This window comes from Sinocyclocheilus grahami, unplaced genomic scaffold, assembly GCF_001515645.1.
Source record: "Sinocyclocheilus grahami isolate Dianchi unplaced genomic scaffold, SAMN03320097.WGS_v1.1 scaffold42.1, whole genome shotgun sequence".
NCBI classification, from domain to species: domain Eukaryota; kingdom Metazoa; phylum Chordata; class Actinopteri; order Cypriniformes; family Cyprinidae; genus Sinocyclocheilus; species Sinocyclocheilus grahami.
Window position 1 is genome coordinate 819,879 of NW_015505221.1, and position 19,112 is coordinate 838,990.

Consider the following 19,112-nt stretch of genomic DNA (forward strand, 5'->3'; position numbering starts at 1 on the left):
CAACGCGTAAAAAGACAGTATAAGTCATTATAATCCGTAATTATGTCCCCACTGGATGCAACGAATGCCTAGTTTATAATGGGTTTTCATGTTTTTGAATCATCGCTCCGGCCTGACTGCATCATCACAATGTGGTAAGGGGCGTAACATTTCTGTCACACGCTTGAGGTATTCGGCCAATCACAACGCACTGGATAGCTGGCCAATCAGAGCACACCTTGCTTTTTCAGACCGATGAGCTTTGTAAAAATCGAAGCGTTTCAGAAAGGCGGGCCATAGAGGAGAAACGATAATGTACAGTATGTGGAAAATAATGTGTTTTTTGAACCTTGAACCGCATAAACACATTTCATTACATCAAATAATGTTATTTTTAGCAGTATCATATGACCCCTTTAAACCCTGCTATTTCAGTGACTTGATATTGGAAAAAATCACAAAAACAATAATGCTTGTTCCCGCCCGGTTTCGAACCGAGGACCTTTCGCGTGTTAGGCGAACGTGATAACCACTACACTACGGGAACTAAGCTGTTGCCTGATGGGATGTGACGTCATTTGAGTTAGCATGGGTGTGTTGAACCAGTAGGGACGTATTTAAAAAAACTTTTGCATGAATATATTTCATTTACATTGCGCTTACCACATAACAACATATGTGGCAGACTTGTAAATTGTGAATGAAAGTTTGTTTGATATGTTCTTGCAGAAACCTGTATGTTATTGTGCAATACGTATGTATGGTAGGTAGCCCATATAGTTTTTTAAGCTAATCAAAAGTGAAAATTTAAATATATTTAGATGTCTTTGATGTGTTGCAAGCTGTCTATTTGTATATTTGAGCATGACTGGAATGGTGGTTTGCTATTTTACACATTAAACTTTCCAGAGTGATCTGATAAAGCCTGTACACACAGCAAGCAACCACAATTATTAGAGTATGTGGCAATACACTAACTGTGTAATATGTTCAGATTCAGGCCATGTCCACACGTACACGGGTATTTTAAAAAACAGAGTTTTTCCTTCTTCCATTTAAAAAAAAATGTCCGTCCACATGAAAACGCAAACGCATGCTATGAAGCACTGTCAAGAGCATGCCAAACCAACAGGTGGCGATATAATCTCAACCGTAAAGCCACGTTGGCCAATCAGAAGCCTGAAAAAGTTTCCAGTAGGCAGAAATAACAGCGCATGCTCTGACGTCACAACCCAAAATCTCCAAATCTTCACCCTGGCAGGGGTTTTCAAAAATGTTCGGTTTCAGTGAACTGGTGCTGCGTTTGCTTGTGGACGAACGGCCAAACCGCGTAGAAAAAGCTGCGGTTTTAAAAATAACCGCGTTCGTGTGGACAGGGCCTCAGTATAGTTTTGTTATGAAAAACGGAAAATGTCATTCTTGAAGCTCTAGCCCTCTGATTTTCTTATGGCAAAACAGGACTAAAAACCAGATGGCATTTGCATAAACTGTTTAGTCTAGTCTTAAAGGGGTCATATGACGTTGCTAAAAAGAACATTATTTTGTGTATTTGGTGTGTTGCAATGTGTTTATGCGGTTTAAGGTTAAAAAAACACATTATTTTCCACATAATGTACATTATTGTTTCTCCTCTATGCCCTGCCTTTCTGAAACGCTTCGATTTTTACAAAGCTCATCGATCTGAAAAGCAAGGTGTGCTCTGATTGACCAGCTATCCAGTGCGTCCATGGGCCGAATACCTCAAGTGTGTGGCGAAAATTTTACGCCCCTTACCATACTGTGATGCTGTGTCCCAGCGCAATGAGACAAAACCAATAAAACCCATAATAAATGAGGCATTTGTAGCATCCAGTGGGGACATAATTACGGATTATAATAACTTATACTGTCTTTTTATGCGTAAACATAAAACCATGTCTGCATTTGTGATCGGAGAAACAACAAACAACAAGCGCTACTCTACACTGCAAATTCTTTAAATATGAAAACTTACTTACAGGCTGTGGTCATGAAGTCTTTTGAAAAACTGGTGCTGGCCCACCTGAAGGACATCACTGGACCCTTGCTGGATCCTCTTCAGTTTGCCTACAGAGCAAACAGGTCTGTGGACGATGCAGTAAACATGGGACTGCATTATGTTCTGCAACATCTAGACAGACCAGGGACTTAAGTGAGGATCCTGTTCGTGGACTTCAGCTCGGCCTTTAACACCATCATCCCAAACCTCCTCCTGCCCAAACTATCTCAGCTATCCGTACCCACCTCCGTCTGTCAGTGGATCAACAGCTTCCTGACAGACAGACAGCAGCTAGTGAGGCTGCCGCCCACTCTAAAGCGGTACTAAACTGTAGTGGAAACGCAAGCCATGCCGTATCGTACCGTACTGAGCCGTGCCGAGCCGAGTCGTACCATGCAATGTAAAAGCGCCATAAGTAGTTTCGCTTTCACAACAAAACACACAGCGTCTCCACGACATGGTGGTGGCAGCGAGAATCAAAGTTATGCCTTCTTTCTTTGCGTAAACATTTGGGCGGCGTTATGCAAATCATCCCACATCGTGACATAGACGTGGGGGCGTGTTAGAATGAGCCGTTTTAGTTAGGCATGGTTGACCGTTGACTCTTAACTTTTATAAAGAACATCTCTTTGGATTTGAGACTTTAGTCTTTGCAACTTTAAAGATCTTCTTTATGCACCAAGAGCTTGTAACACTCCAAAGAGAAATGAAAAATTTAAATCGCATCATATGACCTCTTCTTTTTTTCTTCATGACTGGCCATAACTTTTTTAATTCATGTTACTGTTACTGTAACTGCAGTTACAAAAAGGTAGATTGGTCTAATTTGAATTTGAAAGACTGATTACACCTCTTGTCTATACTGCTAGTTGGTGAAACTGGTTCTTAAGACAGTCTTAACATAGTGGCTGTTTTATGCAACTGGCATCTGTACTTTAATGCAGTTCAGTACGATTCAGTACAGAAGACCAGTAAATTATAGGATGATTAAGTACAGAAAATTGTGCAGTACAGTGACAGATGTGTGACAATTACCTCTATACAGTGGTGTGAAAAGGTTTTTGCCCCCTTCCTGTTTTTGCATATTTGTCACACTTAAAAGATTCAGATCATCAAACTAATTTTAATATTACACAAAGATAATGCAAGTAAATACAAAATGCAGTTTTTAAATGAAATGAACAAACGTTCTTACAGTAACGTTACTACAATGAATGATCAATGTTATCTGGTCTTTAATAATGTTATCAAAACATTAGCACAAAAACATTATTTATGCATTGTTCATGGAACATAATTTTTCTGTAATGTTTTAGATGGAAGTTCATAGAACGTTTAAAAAATGCTAAGAGAACATTTAAAAGTAGTGTTCCCATAATGTTTGCAAAATAAAATGGACCGTTAACATTAACTTTAACATTTGTATAACCAAGAAAAACTTTACAAAACTGGACGTTTGGAACATTCAGAGAACATTTAGAAATAACGTTTTCACTTACTGAAAACATTAGTAAAACGCTTTTATTTATTTATTTCTCCACTACTGTATCGTTCAGATATGTCACCACTAACTTGAGGATGTTAAAGTGGAACTGGACTCAGTGTGTAACTACTCTTATAGAAAGTGTTGATCGGTTTTGACAAGTGAATTTGTCTTAACTGTACTTGCTCATGTAGAAACAACGACACAACCGGGAATTGCCGCGCATCGCAACTGTCCGTTTTTACTGGAATCGGGGATAAATAATTCTGTTCGACTGTCCCGATTGATTACTCGTCAAGACTCTTCACGCTGGAGCCCATGGGAATGGATGAGCATAGTGTTTATGTGCTTTAGGATAAACGACTGCCTATAAAGCTGGCGAGGCCGCTCTCAGGGCCATAAAAACGTCCACAGATTGTCTCGAGAGCGCATCGTAATCCTTGTTGATAGTCAATTGCCGGGAAGAGTAGCTGCAAGCAGACGATTCTCCTCCAATAGATGTCAATCAAAAGAGAGTCGGTCAGGCTTGCAGGAATGCCAAAGTTGGCATTTCTGCAATTATTTCTCTTTCAACGCTGCTAAAGAGCACAATTCTTATAGCATTCAAGTATAGCAAGTCAAAAAAATAAATGATATACATCTAAAATGATGTCGTTTTACATCGTGTCTATTTTTGTCACTAGATGGCAGTAAAACTCCAATAATAATCTGTGTATCACCATGCATCTCCTAGAGCAGGGATCCTCAAATCTGGCCCACGAGATCCACTTTCCTGCAGAGTTTAGCTCTAACCCTAATCAAACACACCCGAGCATGCTAATCAACGTCTTCAGGATCATTAGAAAATCACAGGTAGCTGAGTTTGATCAGGGTTGGAGCTCAACTCTGCAGTGCACTGGCCCTCCAGGGCAAGATTTGAGGAACCCTGTCCTAGAGTTTGAAACAGTTGTGTGGTCAAACTCACTCATTGCATAACGGGACAATACACCTCATTCATACTGTGGTAAATGTGTAGTCCCAAGCACTCTTTAATTGTTTTTGGAAAAAAATTTAATGGACTTCTCTGCAAACGTTTGATGCATTTGAACATTTGTTTTTTATTAAAATACTTAGTAGCACGCGTCGTCTTCAAACGTTTTAGAAAAGTTACTATTATTCATTATGTGCTTTTATGATATTCTTTACTCTATATCATCATGGTTCTGCTGGTGTTTCCTTCGTCGTTGCTTTTGTTTAATTATTAAGACTTTCTATAGCCTATTAATTGATCGATGTATCTGTTTATAGAATCATTTTACATACTATTATTATTATCTTTTGTTTCCAGAGTACGTGCATTAAGACATTAATTCCGTAGCCTAAATTTGATATTTATTTGAATTTAACATGTTGCTCTCTAACGTTTAGAATCACCTGATACTTCAACTATTACAACAATACAGAAATATTTTAAAAGGGACATTAAATGATTATCATTTAAATAATTAGATATTTATTGGTTGCTTTGTTAGATTATCGGTGAAATTGCATGTTTTTTTTTAGTGGCTGCAAGAGTAGGCTATTTCATAAAGGATTTCAAATTGTCTCACTGCGCGAGCTCTTTCAGTCTTCAATTTCCCGCCAGCGCGCGCTCGGTCTAGTGTAGCAGGGCATACAATTCAGTCTTGGCTGTGCAACAAGCACTTCAATTACTAAATACCCTTTCACTCAAAAGAAGCGATACACAACATATGAATGAATTAGATTTATTATGCGATAGCGATGGATTTTTATGACTGACGAACAGACGTGCTAGATCAGCACAATGTCTTTCCCCGCTGCGAGTTTAATGAGAGAGTTTTTTACTGTTGCCCCACGATCAGCGTCTTGTGGCTTGGGTCTCCTTTTACTCTGATTTTTTTTTTCAGTGCCTGCTTAACGTCCGCCAGCACGACATATCCAGCGTGTTTCTAGGCAGTGTGTTATTTTTCTGCTTTGTGGATAATTTGGGCTATCAGCACTTTTTATTACCTGCAAAAAAAGAGATATGATCAATCATAATGTTGCAGTTGTAGAGATGTGATCAAAAGTAGGCTACCGAAGGAAGTTTTAGAGTACGTTTGTTTGACATTGTTAGACGTTTGTTAATGCCATTCGATTGGATCCCGTTATGTGCCACTTTCATAAATAAACTTGTTAACTCGGATACTTTTAAAACCATTCAAGCTTGACGTGATATTATTAACGTTGCTTTATTAAAACAATTTTCAATCGCCATTGATGTCACAGTAATCATACATTGTAGCTGTTGGACAAGGAGCCTCACCACAGATGTGTAAATACTGCTCGCCAAGCAAAGCCTCAACCTATATATCTTCTACAGTATGCGAATAATTCAGTAACTTGAAGGGGGATCCACATCTGTAAAGGAATTTCAATGGGATATTTTCATCGCAATCTGTTGTGGTTTGTCTCTAGCAACCCAGGTTGTCTTATGGCGCCTCTAGCACTCAAACCTTCTAAATAAACACTTATATTTTGTGATATATTTGTAAAAGTGAGATAAATGGCCTGCTGTTGCTATGGTTACCGCTGGCAAGGGATTTCATGTACTGCATTTACTAACTTGTAATTGAACATTTTGGTGCCTGAAGTGTTTAAACTTAAGTTGAAACGTATACTAATTTGTTTAAAAAAAAAAAAAGTAGTTGGCCTACTTGTTAGATAGATTTAATCGAGACTGCACAATAAACGACCAATGCGCAGTGTGCAAACTAGCAGTTCTAAAGGTAAAGAATCAATCAAATAAGCATTGCATGCAGTGTTTGCTGCAGCCTGGTCTACCCACTCTCTCTGCCGTGAAGCCTGTGGTTACGGAATGTTTCCGCTCGTTTGAAGCGGAGAGGCTGGGCAGAGGGAGTCGTTGGCAGAGTCTCCGCGGATGTGAAGAATGCGCCCGTGTTCGTTCGGTCTCCCGTTACGCGCGTCTCCTCAGAGGGGCAGTGCTCGCTGGGGCACCGCTGGTTTTTCTTCCTTGTGCTGCCTGCCTGCTATGTTTTTCCGCGTAATATTTTCTGCCAAACCAACAAGCATTAAATAGTTAAATAATGCCGTTAACTGATGCCTGTATAATTATATTAATTAAAAGACCAGGGTAAATCGGGTTTTATGGTCGTAAAAACTGGATTAAATATAATTCTATACCCTTCTGACAGTGCTTAGCATATTTTTCTCAGCATCATTCCTTTCCTTGTCCCTCTTGAGCAATGCAAATAGACCTATATTAAACAAGTTGCAAGTTTTTGATCATGGCTATTTTTTTAAAATTATTATTATTAATTAATTCGACTACTGTTTATCTTTGGTTGCTGTGTTTTGTTGCTTTTAAAGTATAAAATTGTAGCATTTTCAGATACCAAAGTGTAGGTAGGCTATTGCTATTGACCACTCTATCATAATCACAGACATTAGCCTATATAAAATAATTCAGCCTATTTCACACGCTCCAGTTTTGATTTCGAGTTTGAGGAGCAGCCGACAGGATGTAGCATTGATAAATATCCCTGTTGATCACTTGATTGATTACCTCGCGCAAAGGTCATGCGGGCGCGCGGTAATTTCCTTCTGCCCGCGGCTCCCATTTCACTTTCAGTCTGGCGCAAGAGCCCACGACTTTACAAATTATGTTTTTATTTGAACCCTTCCCTTCCCCCTTTAACATCGCCGAATCTCGCCGACGACCTCTGTGTGCTGTGCATCAAACGACAGAAGAGGGCAAACCTTTAATTAGGTTGGAGTATTAATCATAGAAGGTAAACTGTATCCTCTCTTTTTGATGGGGTTGAATTTAAACCCGACGACAAGCTAATAATTTAGGCGCATTTCCAAAAGGGTTCTGGCCTCAATTAATTTTCAATAATTACAGCCCACAGGTTCTTGACTGATCCTCACACCAGTGCGCCAGCTACGCCATCTTTGGCCGACGGGGTCAGAGTATCATCATAAAACATGTACTGTGAAAAGTAAGGACGGTGGTGAGATATTGCGAATGGGGAAAAAACGGTGTTGATGTAAACTAATGCCAACGTACGGCAAAACAAAGCAGGACAACTGCATTGACAGCTTTCAAGCCCACTCTCTCTCTCTTTCTTTCTCTCTGTTTGTCTGTCTTCTGTCTGTTTGTCATGGAGAGATGTTGCTTTGGGTCGCTGTGCTTGTTCTCTAACGCTTACATTTTATGATTTGTTTCTTGTGCAACATGTGTTTATTCAATATCTTTGCAGACTCTGTATTTTCATCAAAACGTTCCCTCACAGCTGAAAGAATGCACTGAAGAATCAAGTCTGTTTGTCTTGGAGAGATGTTGCTTTGGGTCGCTGTGCTTGTTCTCTAACGCTTACATTTTATGATTTGTTTCTTGTGCAACATGTTTATTCAATATCTTTGCAGACTCTGTATTTTCATCAAAACGTTCCCTCACAGCTGAAAGAATGCACTGAAGAATCAATTTATGAAATTTAAATAACATTAGGATATATTCCTTTTGATTTGTTAGAAAATATCAATTAATTCTTGGGCATTTTAGCTGAGTTAAATTATAGACTGTCCAATTAAATGCATAATGAAACATATATAAATATGATCACTGACATTTTTAATAATTGTGAGTTGTAATTTGGCAAAATATTGGATGACGTTTCTGTTTTTTTTATTTTAAGAACTTATTTGCTGACTCATTTTCTGTTGACTATTGTGGATTTTATGTGAGTAGCCTAAGTGTTGTATTTGTAAGTGCTGGTCAGCTCATAGCTCATAGCTCAGGCGTGGAAGGCAGCTGTGCTTTGTTCTGCACCATTCATTTTTATGCAGAGTGATGTCAGATTAATTGGATCCGTTTTAGAAATACTTAGCAATCAATACCGCCAGTGAGAGGAAAGCGACCCTTTTAAAGGTTCATGGGCAGGGTCAACATGATGTCACGCGCTTCTAATTAATGGGCAATTAACTTAATGACCCAAGAGTTTCCCAAATCCTCACCCATCTTGAGAAATAAAAAAATTTAAATTAGATAAATTAAAGCTGATATATTCGTTGTATAATGGAGGATCATACACCAAGATCATATCAGCTAAAGCCTAGGTCTAATGTATTTAATTTATGCATTGCTGGACATCTGCACAGATGTGTCCCAAAGGCATCAGAGATCACTTTCCGCTTCATGTTACAAAAAATGCTCTATGTTTTTGAGTAAATATATATACTTACTTCCTAAAAACATTACAGTTATCAACCCAATATTTTACGCTCTGGAAAATAATTGCTTAGGTTTTACAGTTTTTAGTCGGGCTATAACCGACATAAATTCATGGAAAGCAAGCCCAACTCCACAGATTAATAATTGTCAGTGCCGCATGCAAGAAAAAAATATTCAACGGGCTGCCCTCGGTACCGACTGCCCACGCGTCTGGCTGAGGGAGGGGGAGAGAAGTAAAAGTTGATCATTTTCATAAATTCATAACGATGGTCAAATCTCAATTAAACAACATAAAACGTTTAATGAAACCGTTTTACAATAGTCATTTACCCGAACAGTGATTAATGCGTCTTCATTTAAAACACAAAAGACCGGGCGCCTCAGACGCTCGAGACTGCTTCATTATAATTAATGTCTCCGGCTCCTCGTGCACCCGGAGGTCGCGAATAGCTCCGTCCCGCGCCCACTGATCTCTGAAGATCTGACACGAGAGGGATCTCGCTGGCTATTGCAATCTGACAAGATCTGTAATACTTGGGCGATGAATCGTTCCAAACTTTTTTGACGATGCTGGCAGCTCGGGGGTGTGCGCATGTGCGAAGGTGTCCAAACTGACAATGCTGGAGAGATAGTGCGTCTGGGATTGAGAATCACAGAGAAAAAGGACAGAGGACAAAAGAAAAAGGAGGAAAAGATTCGAGAAAAAACCCGACAAACCCACGCCGAAAGACGGGCATCATGAGGTCCAAAGGCAGGGCAAGGAAACTGACCACTGGTAGGTGCAACATCTCCTTTTTTTAGCCCTTTTCAACTGCCATCTTGTCCATGTGTATGATGCATAGAAACATTTTAGTCACTAAACAGTTACAGTCAGCAGACCCTAGCGGTTTCAGTCGCTTGAAAGAGTTGAAGACAAGCTAAACGCGAACCGCGGCGCGCGGTCGGACATTGCAAACCTAGATTCGAAACTGGCATAAAAGTTGCGCGTGCCGCACAAACTTTTAAACTATAGCATGCTGTAATCGCGTTCTCTATTCAAGCCCCGAGCGCCCCGGCGTTCGATAAAACAACACCGCTCGTGCATGTTTCTACGGCTCCGGTCACATCAATTTGCAGCCGCGACTTTGAAAAGACAGCTTCGCCTATAGTCGACAACAGAAAGCCAGCTGCGGAGGCACGCTTTTAAATGCAAACAGGTAGTTTACAGCTGATGTTACGGCGGGCAATCCAATGAATTGCAAATATGCTAGATTAATAGGACTGTGGTTAAAAGTGCTTTGAAGTATTTTGATATGTGGACATTAATATCCTACCCTTTTTCTGTGTAATTGTCGATTCTGTTTGTGCAACAAGTGATCAAATCCCGTTATGAATTTTTGTTCCGGTATGAACAGCCTGGAGAAATGTTTTTGTTTGTTATGGCCCTCTAAACGGTCGGCTGTAATCTTAGCTTTTGATTACGGGTTGCCTTGGGCGCTTGATTTAGTCGACGTTCAATGCGTGTGTTCAATGCCACGCCACAACACAAGCTCAAACACCGAAACTGAACATCAAGTAGTTAGTGGGAAGTTGTTCCCCTCCTCGTTGGATTTATTCGGAACGAATGCATTTCGCTCAGGTCTGTGAATAATTCGGCCCCCCTCGTGCGCAGTAGGCTGCTGACGCTCTGATTTGTGCAATTTTCTTTTTTGCTGTTTTGCAATAAACTCGCATTGTGGTCCTCGCCACGAAAATCCATTGCGAATATTTTACAGTGTTTAAAAGCATTTTATACTCTCGGGGCATAGCTAAAAGTTTTTATTTTTTAAGCCAATTACTTTCAATAATGAACTTGAAAAGCGCAAAAGAAAAACTATAAACAACCTTAAAATGTGATTTCTGTATTTCTTCCATTTTTCTTTTTTTTTTTTGCTATATATTTTTAAAATAATAGATCATAATGACAGCTGGTCAAAAACTTTATTGCTGGCTGTATGTGTGAAGGTAACAAAAGAGGCAGTGAAAACAAAGTAACGGATCATTTTGCTCTTGAATTATTGTTTCCTTTCCTGTCGACAGCACCGTGATGGGCTAGCCACTGCGCGCGCTCCATCTGGACAGAAACAGAGGGTCGTGCAGGTCTTATCCGTTCAATAAACTACCTCTCGAGCCCTATGCCCTGCCATTGTACAGTGAGAGGGATTTTTCTGCGCACAGCAGCAATTTGTCAAACACGCTCTCTCGTCCACGCATATCTATATGACCAGACCAACGCGATCTCACTTTTGTGTTTTCCTGTTGCTGCAAGCAGGGTCAATCATCACTTTCTGTAAGATTGCCACAAGTGTAAGAAATTGCATTATTCGAGAGAGATCTCACTTTCGTTCGGATTTATATAGGCTGTCATGCCACTGTTTTATGCTTTTGCTCTAGAACACTAGAGTCTTTTCTCCTCTTATAAACTTGTTTTTAGACTTCAGCTTTTTATTAATGACATCTGACAGTCAGCCTACCAGTTGAATAGTAGCTTCCACAATCTATCTAATTTTATGAACCCAATTGAACACATTTTTTATTAATTTAGAACGCGAGTAGAATAGTGTTACACACCGACACTTTTCTGTTGTGCACAAGTTTTGGCTAAAAAGCAAGTCGAGAGATACTCGCCAAGATTGTTACAGACCTTCCCACCCTCTCCGAGCTCCGGCCTCATTATTTAGGCTACTATTTGAGAATAGCGGGATGGTTGTCAAGGGGTGTGTTTTAAGATAATTATTTACGCAAGATGTAAGAAGAAGATTTCTACCTATTAAGTGAAAGGGAGAGAATGTTCTGGACCGCGCGGGTCCCGCGAGACATTGGCCTCGTGCCAGTCCTGCGCTATGTCAACATTGAATATTTAAATTCCAAGACTCCTCATAACGGGGCCCGTCTGCCGGTAAAAGCGCGTTCAGCGTCAGTCTGAGTAGCCGCGGACTCGGTTTCCTTAAATGGGGAAAAAAGGGAAAAGTAATCTCCTCTCCGTGTGGGCTCTGCCGCGCGCGCTCACCGCACATCACTCTGGCTGCACGCGCTCGCACTGATGTGTGTGAGTGCTGGAAAGGTAATAACAATCGGTCGTTTAGCTGGTGTGTGTGCACGACATGTTTTGTGGATTTGGCCAGCGGTGCCGGACATTTCACCTGCAGCAGGTCCAACAGTCTTAAATTGTCTGTAATGTTTTAACACGCCGCGCCAAGTGTCCTGTATCCCTCAGCATGATGTTGCAGGTTTACTATGAATGGGGTAAAATTACACCTCATGAACGGGAATAATAACCTTGGCCTGTCAGAAATCAGACCGTGCTGTCAGGTGAAACCCTGCCAATGACATAGCCTACTGACGGATCTTGATCGTTTTAATTCCACTTTTTATTACTTAGCGTCGTACATTTAAAAGTCTGCCAAGTTTAGCTTGTCTGAATATCTTAATGAAAATGGTTTCATTGCTCATTGTAGATAATGTACCTGTTCATGGATTAGATTAGAACTTTTTATAGTCATTGTGCAGAGTAGGTACAAGAAGCATTGAAATATAGCAAGTGCAAATAGCGTATAAAATTGCATGTAGATTAATTTATGTAAAAGATGCATATAAGACGTGCAATATATAAAGTAACAATATGTATGTAGCCAGGGAGTGTACAGAAACAATAAATGCAAAATGGCTGCATGTTGAATGGAAGGATGATTTATTTTCATTATACATGCATTAGCAACTCCTGTAAAGTTCTGTCTGAAGAATAAAACTGTTGATATTTTTGAAACCTTGAAGATTAAAACCTTTTTCAGTCCGATTTAGTTTTCTAAGACCAGATGTTATTTGTCGTCTTAGGTTGTCGGTGAAATTACAGACTTGAAGATAAATTCAGAAGCATTTCCCCTATATGCACGTTGAGGCCTAACGATCTGATTTCTCTTTTGATGATAACTACATTTGATCAGCTGTACATGTTCAGCAAGACTTTTGATTGTCCCATTCATCTCCCATCAGTTTCACGCCACGACTTTTGTTTTGACTTTGATGTGACTCACTTTACTGTGAAAGTGTCCAAACAACGGAAAATTAAGTCGACGCTGAGAAAGGGAAAGAAAAAAGACTGGGCTCCAAATTTAACAATGTGACGTTCCGCGTGAGTGAAGCGCGTGAGAATAAGCCCTGCGCGCGAGCATTCTCTCCGCCTGTCAGCGCGCGACCACAGTCCGCGTCTTCTCAGACACGGGCGCGCGTTAGATTCTGCATTGTGCAATGGGCCGTGCTGCTGCGTCCCGCGTCCGCCGCCCCCTGGACTCATTATCGAGCCTATTCAGAACGGGGTGAACGGATCGGGCCATTTAAAAAGGTGTGCGCGAACCGTATTAAACTCTCGTTCCTTTGCCTGATGCTGAATCTGAGAGCTCGATGGAAAAAATGTCAGTGAACCGTGTCTACCCAAAACATTTATCAGACTCACTGGGGACGGAAGAAAGCTAGAAAAAATGTTTATATCAGGGGTGCCCAAACTCGGTCCTGGAGGGCCGGTGTCCTGCAGAGTTTAGCTCCAACTTGCCTAGTAAGAGCTTGATTAGCTGGATCGGGTGTGTTTAATTGGGGTTGGAGCTAAACTCTGCAGGACACCGGCCCTCCAGGACCGAGTTTGGACAGCCCTGGTTTATATCGTCTTCACTTCTCAGACTGAAAAAAGTAGAAATCTACAATGTTAACCTCTAAATTTTTTACCTCTTGAGTAAATATTTACTCTTCTTCTCTCTCTCTCCCCCCTGGCATGATATACTACAGAGTTTTTAGTTGAGTTCCTGGGATTGTAATGTTTTCCCTTGGAGAATTCCTGTGCCTCTTTTCAGCTTGCATGCGTGTCCTCTCTGAAAAGATGAGCGAGTCTAAAACTGAAGACTTTTGTTTCAGAGACAAAGTCGAAGTGACCGATGAGTCAATTACGAGTTAAACAGTGTGCCGTGATGGGGTCAGTTTGAAACAAGGCTAGTGTTCCCAGGCTTTGAGCGTGTGCATCTGCGTAAGATGGAGAGAGTTGCAGGCCACTGTGGGTTTTGATCATGATTGATCACATGTTTTCAAAGGATTGATTGATTAGCCAGAAGCTGCTGCGTTTAGCCGAAAGGTCTGCTTATGTCCTGGGAAATTATCCCCTTGTCTGTTTGTGTGAGATTTAATCTGAGTGAAAACAGGAGGAGATGAGATGGAGAAGGGGGTATGTTGTCTATATGATTCTTTGAATTGTGCGTCATAGTGTCCCATAGACGCCAAACTAAGGTGATTTTCTTGTATATGTTAAGAAAGGAAGGAGTGGATGTAGGTGACAATAACACCGTTACCCTCATCCATCAACAGACTTACAATACCACTACTTTCACTCCTCTCTCTTTCTCGCTCTCTCCCTCCCTGATGACTCAACGAGTATCTGCGTCTGCCGAGAGTGAATTGGAATGGCCAGGTCAACGGTTTATTTATCTTGTGCTCTGATTGGTCAGGGGTCAGGTCATATGGATGTTTATTTGGAGATTTGATTGGTGTGACTGATGGCTATGTCGTTTGTGTTCCACAGGGAATTATGGGGGTTGTTGTTCAGTATGTCAAGTCACTTTTTATCCCCGAGCGACAGGTCCTGAATCAGTCTAGCAAAGCTCTGCCTTGACTGAAGTCAGCAGGAACCATGAACAGAGCGCAGGCATCAGGCCAGTTGAGTAATAAGTCAATGTCAAGCCAACACCCCCGAAACCATCAGATGTCACTGTTTGACTGGTCTTGACTCATCTTTACTAGGAGAGGAAGCATTATTCAAGCTTATTTGCTCTGTTCACTATAGTGTATATGAGACTTTCACTTGCATCTCTAAAAAGTATTTTCATTGAAAACTAAATGTAATTTTTTTAGCGAAAATGTAGCACAAGTTAAAACAGTCAACCTCTAGATTTGAATTCAAGTTTATTAGCAATTTTTTATATACAAAATGCTTTCCCTTAAAGTATTTTGAAACTAGATTTCTATATCATAACTTTTTTTTCTTTTAACATGAGTCAAAAGAGCCAACATCCAAGTCTCTATTGCTGCCTCATGTCAGAATGATCATATTTATGAGATGAGTGCACATGAATGCCACCACAATGTCATAATTACTGGCAAGTAAGCATGGTGTTTTCTTTGTTCTGAGTTTGGGGGCGTTTAATTATAGAATCATGGCGGAAGCAAATTAAGGCATTGGTCATTAATTTAGTTTTAATTGTGAATGGTGACTGCACAACCTAATTTCTATGCATGTTGTGTACTTTTTTTGACAACAGCAGTTCGAGTTAAAGCATGCAAGGTTTGAGAGGAGATGGGGATTTGAGAAAAAACTACATCTCCCATCATTCTCTGTGGCTGCAGGACAGTGCATAACCAATACATAAGTAAAACATTTGACCTAAACTGCATCTATTGCTTTTCATTTTGCATTAGGGCTAAAAGTGTCCTACTTTTCTGAATAAATGGAAAAAGAAATATAAAATGTTCCAACAAAACTTACCGTGGGGTAACAGAACCTTTGCTTGTCTTTCACATTGGTTTTTTACCCTGGTTAGGAATTAATTATGTATTTTCAGATTTTGATGTTTCACATTGTATATATATTTTTTTTTGCATATTTACTGTTTAAGTGTCATTGATTAGACACCAACATTTTTACAGCTAGTCTCGCACTTGTGTATCAATTGAGCTTGAATATTTTTCACTATTTACCATCCAGTTAGTCTTCAATAGCCATTTTCTTTTGTCATTCCAAGTAACTCATTCTAATTGTCAAATTTGATTTCCCTCAAATGCTGACAAAAATACAGCACATGAAGGTTCTGTGACTGCACAATGCTCATGAATATGTATTGAGACAATTGCTGTTCAAGATGATTGGTTGTTTGTAACTAAAAGAAAACTGGCTTCTGTGTTGTTTCATACTGTATAAACCCAGGAGTTCTTAACCTGCAGAACAGGTTTTCGTAACACAGGGTCAAAAGTTCAAGTGTTCAAATTCAAAATCACAAACATCACTTTATTGCTTTATTAAATGCAGGATTTAAAAAGACAAGAGAACCTGGGATAAATGCAGTGTGAAATGTCCAAATTTGATGTCCATAGCACAAAAATTGTGTGCTGAACCCTAACTATGAGCCGTATAATAAGAAAAGTCTGAAACTTTTCACAATTACATTTTAACTTGACGTAATGGTATAGAGCACAATGTGCATCTCCTCCCTTCTCATTTGAGCTGAAGGTCACCCTACAGAACCAGCGGAAGGTCATTGTGAAGTTTATGTCCCTAAAGTGCTATAGATTAAGTGGAGATCTGTCTCAACCAGCATGAACAAGTTCCTATAATGTGGTTTTCTGCAGGAAGAAGCAGGTCGGTCATTAGCAGATTCAGTCAGTGGTGCCAGGCGGTCCTCAAGGGTGTGTTCTCTGTGAGTTAAATGTTTGCACAGAATTAATATGTGTTTGTGCGTGTAGGTGTGTGAAAGAGTCCGAATGGGTCTGACGTGCAGCCTGGGTGCTGTACGGACATTGTGAGAATGGTGTGTGTGTGTGTGTGCGGGTTTGGGAGGCCTGGGAACCTTTCAGTTGTGTTTACCACAGGGAAACCAGTACCAGCACAGAACAATGAGCAAAGCTCTCCCTGCCCTCAGTCCAAAGGTCAAACTGTCTCTGATAAAGATATGAACGTGTACACACATACACACACACACACACACACAAAGGCTCACCAGTGCGCTGCCGACAGTCTGCCCAGGGTGTGTGCCAAGGTTGAGGCCATTATCTACAGACGGTCCCAAAAGAAACGAAGCATATTTTTGTACTGTGAATATGTGTGTGTGTGTGTGTGTGTGTGTAAATCACACTTTATTAATGTGTGTTAATATTGTTGACTTCATTTGTCTGCTTGTTAGTCGGACGGGCACCTCCCTTGTGCCATTGTCATTGTCCCTTGTGTGTGTTTAGATGGAATCAGTATTCCTAAGAGTTACCTGCATTGTGTTTCTATATCTGCCTGTATTTCAGGTTGTTTGTTTCTTGTGGTGCTGACTTGAGTTTGTAGCTCACTGTTTTATGGATCTCCTTAGATTTGCACAGGGTTTTTTGTGCTTGCTGTCTACCACACATTTTATAGGTATTAGGTAGCATTAGGATAGCACTGTTTAACACTAAGTAGTAATGAATGTTAGCAATGATACAACTATGCAGATGCCGACAGTCAACAGTCCTGGTACTAACCGCTGTTGCATTTCCTGAAGGAAGTACCAGTTCTTGAGAGGCAGCAATAGAATAGTTGGTTTTAGGTTGACGTTTTGCTTTTGCGTAAATGAAATGTTTTAGAGGAGCTTTGATGTTGTCATGATACTCATCTTTTTTTGTGCACTAGAATCAAAACATGACCATCTTTATAGTTCAAAGGCATAAATAGATGAAACGAAGACCAATCACAATTCAGATTAATTCAGATCTAAATTGCAAGAAAGATGACACAATATACAGTACTAATCTATTGTTGTCAAAAAAGTTCAAATAGATCAAAAATATCTTCAAACAAAAGCTGAATTTGGAATAGCATACTACTTTTACTATTTCTGCCATAATGTTTGAAAGGAGGGTGATCTTTAGTTGTACAGTTGGTCAGATAATAATCTGATTATTTAAGAATCTGCTGGCATGTGGCTTACATGAAAGTGTGTGCTTGTGTGTAAATTAGGGATGTGTAAAACAGTCTAGGGGTTTGTAAAACAGTCTATGCATAGTCTATGTCCAAGAGTTTTTTTTTTTTTTTTAGAAATTTATTGTTAACGGTAGTTTGTTAAAAAGGCAATAATTCGATGGTTGGGTACTTTAGAAATAATTAATTTAGATTCTTTGAGACCTTCCCAGCATTCGTTCATTCATTCATTCATTCAGTCATTCATTCAGTCACTTGGTTAGTTAATTAGTTAGTTTCCCTGCCCAGTTATACTGTTAAAAAATTTGGGGTCAGTAAGAATATATTTATTTATTTATTTTTAATTTTATTTAGGAATGTAAGACTTTCAGTAATCAGCAAGGACACATTAAAGTGATCAAATCAGTCAGTAAAGACATTTATAATGTTATTAAAAGTGTCTATGTTTCTATTTCTAATAAATATATCACAATTTCCACAAAAAATATTAAAGGGGTCATATGATGCGATTTCAATTTTTCCTTTCTCTTTGGAGTGTTACAAGCTCTTGGTGCATAAAGAAGATCTGTAAAGTTGCAAAGACTAAAGTCTCAAATCCAAAGAGATATTCTTTATAAAAGTTAAGAGTCAACCACGCCTACCTAAAAACGGCTCGTTCTAACACACCCCCACATGTCTATGTCACGATGTGGGAAGATTTTCATAATACTGCCCAAATGTTCACGCAAAGAAAGAAGGCGGAACTTTTATTCTCGCTGTATTATTGTTGTTGCCGCCGCCATGTCATGAAGATGCTTTGTGTTTCATTGTGAAAGCGAAACTACTTTGTTTGGCCTTCCAAAAGAGGACGATATCCGCTTCGTCATGCCTTGAGCTGATCCGTGCTGTCTCGCGTTTCTGACATTTTTAACCTAAATATTACAGCGACCAAAGAGTCGTTATGTTCGGCGATTTGAACTAAACCACCAGAGTCATCATGTTCTGTTTTTGTTGGTAAGGTTATTTCGCAGAGTAATGTCTTAAACGGTTGCCATGTTCACACATAATAATCTTTGGGTTTGTTGTTTGAGCTCATATATCGATCCAATTAATGCAGTCAATAAAGTAGGCAGGTGTCACAAGTTACTCTTGTCACTCCCGTAAATTACTGAACTGTGTGTGTACATAACAGGATTAAGCAAAAAAAATAAATAAAATAATATGTCTTGACAGCCGAATTTACTTTAATGTGTATGTGGCCTAAAGATTTCACTGGTCATGTCAGTCATGTCTTCACAACAAAGTATGAAAAAATACTGTGATTAATTAAACAAGCGAATGACCCCCAAACGTAATATATATTAAATTCAGTGGGAATATTAAGGTCAGTTTCTTTGGGGGTGGGGAGGTCCTGTAGCAAATTTTACACAATGATTACAAAATTTGTCTCATTTTTAAAAAGGTTTTTATTTAATGAAAAATTAGCCTTTTTAAAGGAACTATCATTTTTAAGCTTTTTTCCTTCTGGGGCCTGAAATGGAGGAATTTTCGTCAATATTGATAATTAAACAATATTTTGCTGGATATGTTTTAGTGCTGGCACCATGGTTGGTTTAGGCCTGTCATGGAGAAATAAATATGACCACCAATTGGTGGCAGCAAGTCCCTGTTTTAATAGCCTAAATGACTTATTGAATCATTCAAATCA

At 39.6% G+C, this 19,112-nt stretch overlaps 1 non-coding gene across 1 annotated transcript; it reads right to left on the minus strand.

Annotated features, from left to right (window-relative positions):
* Nucleotides 1-453: 453 nt before the first annotated feature.
* On the minus strand, nt 454-526 carry trnav-aac (transfer RNA valine (anticodon AAC)). The gene has a single exon. It is a non-coding gene; the product is annotated as a tRNA-Val (tRNA).
* Nucleotides 527-19,112: the final 18,586 nt, after the last annotated feature.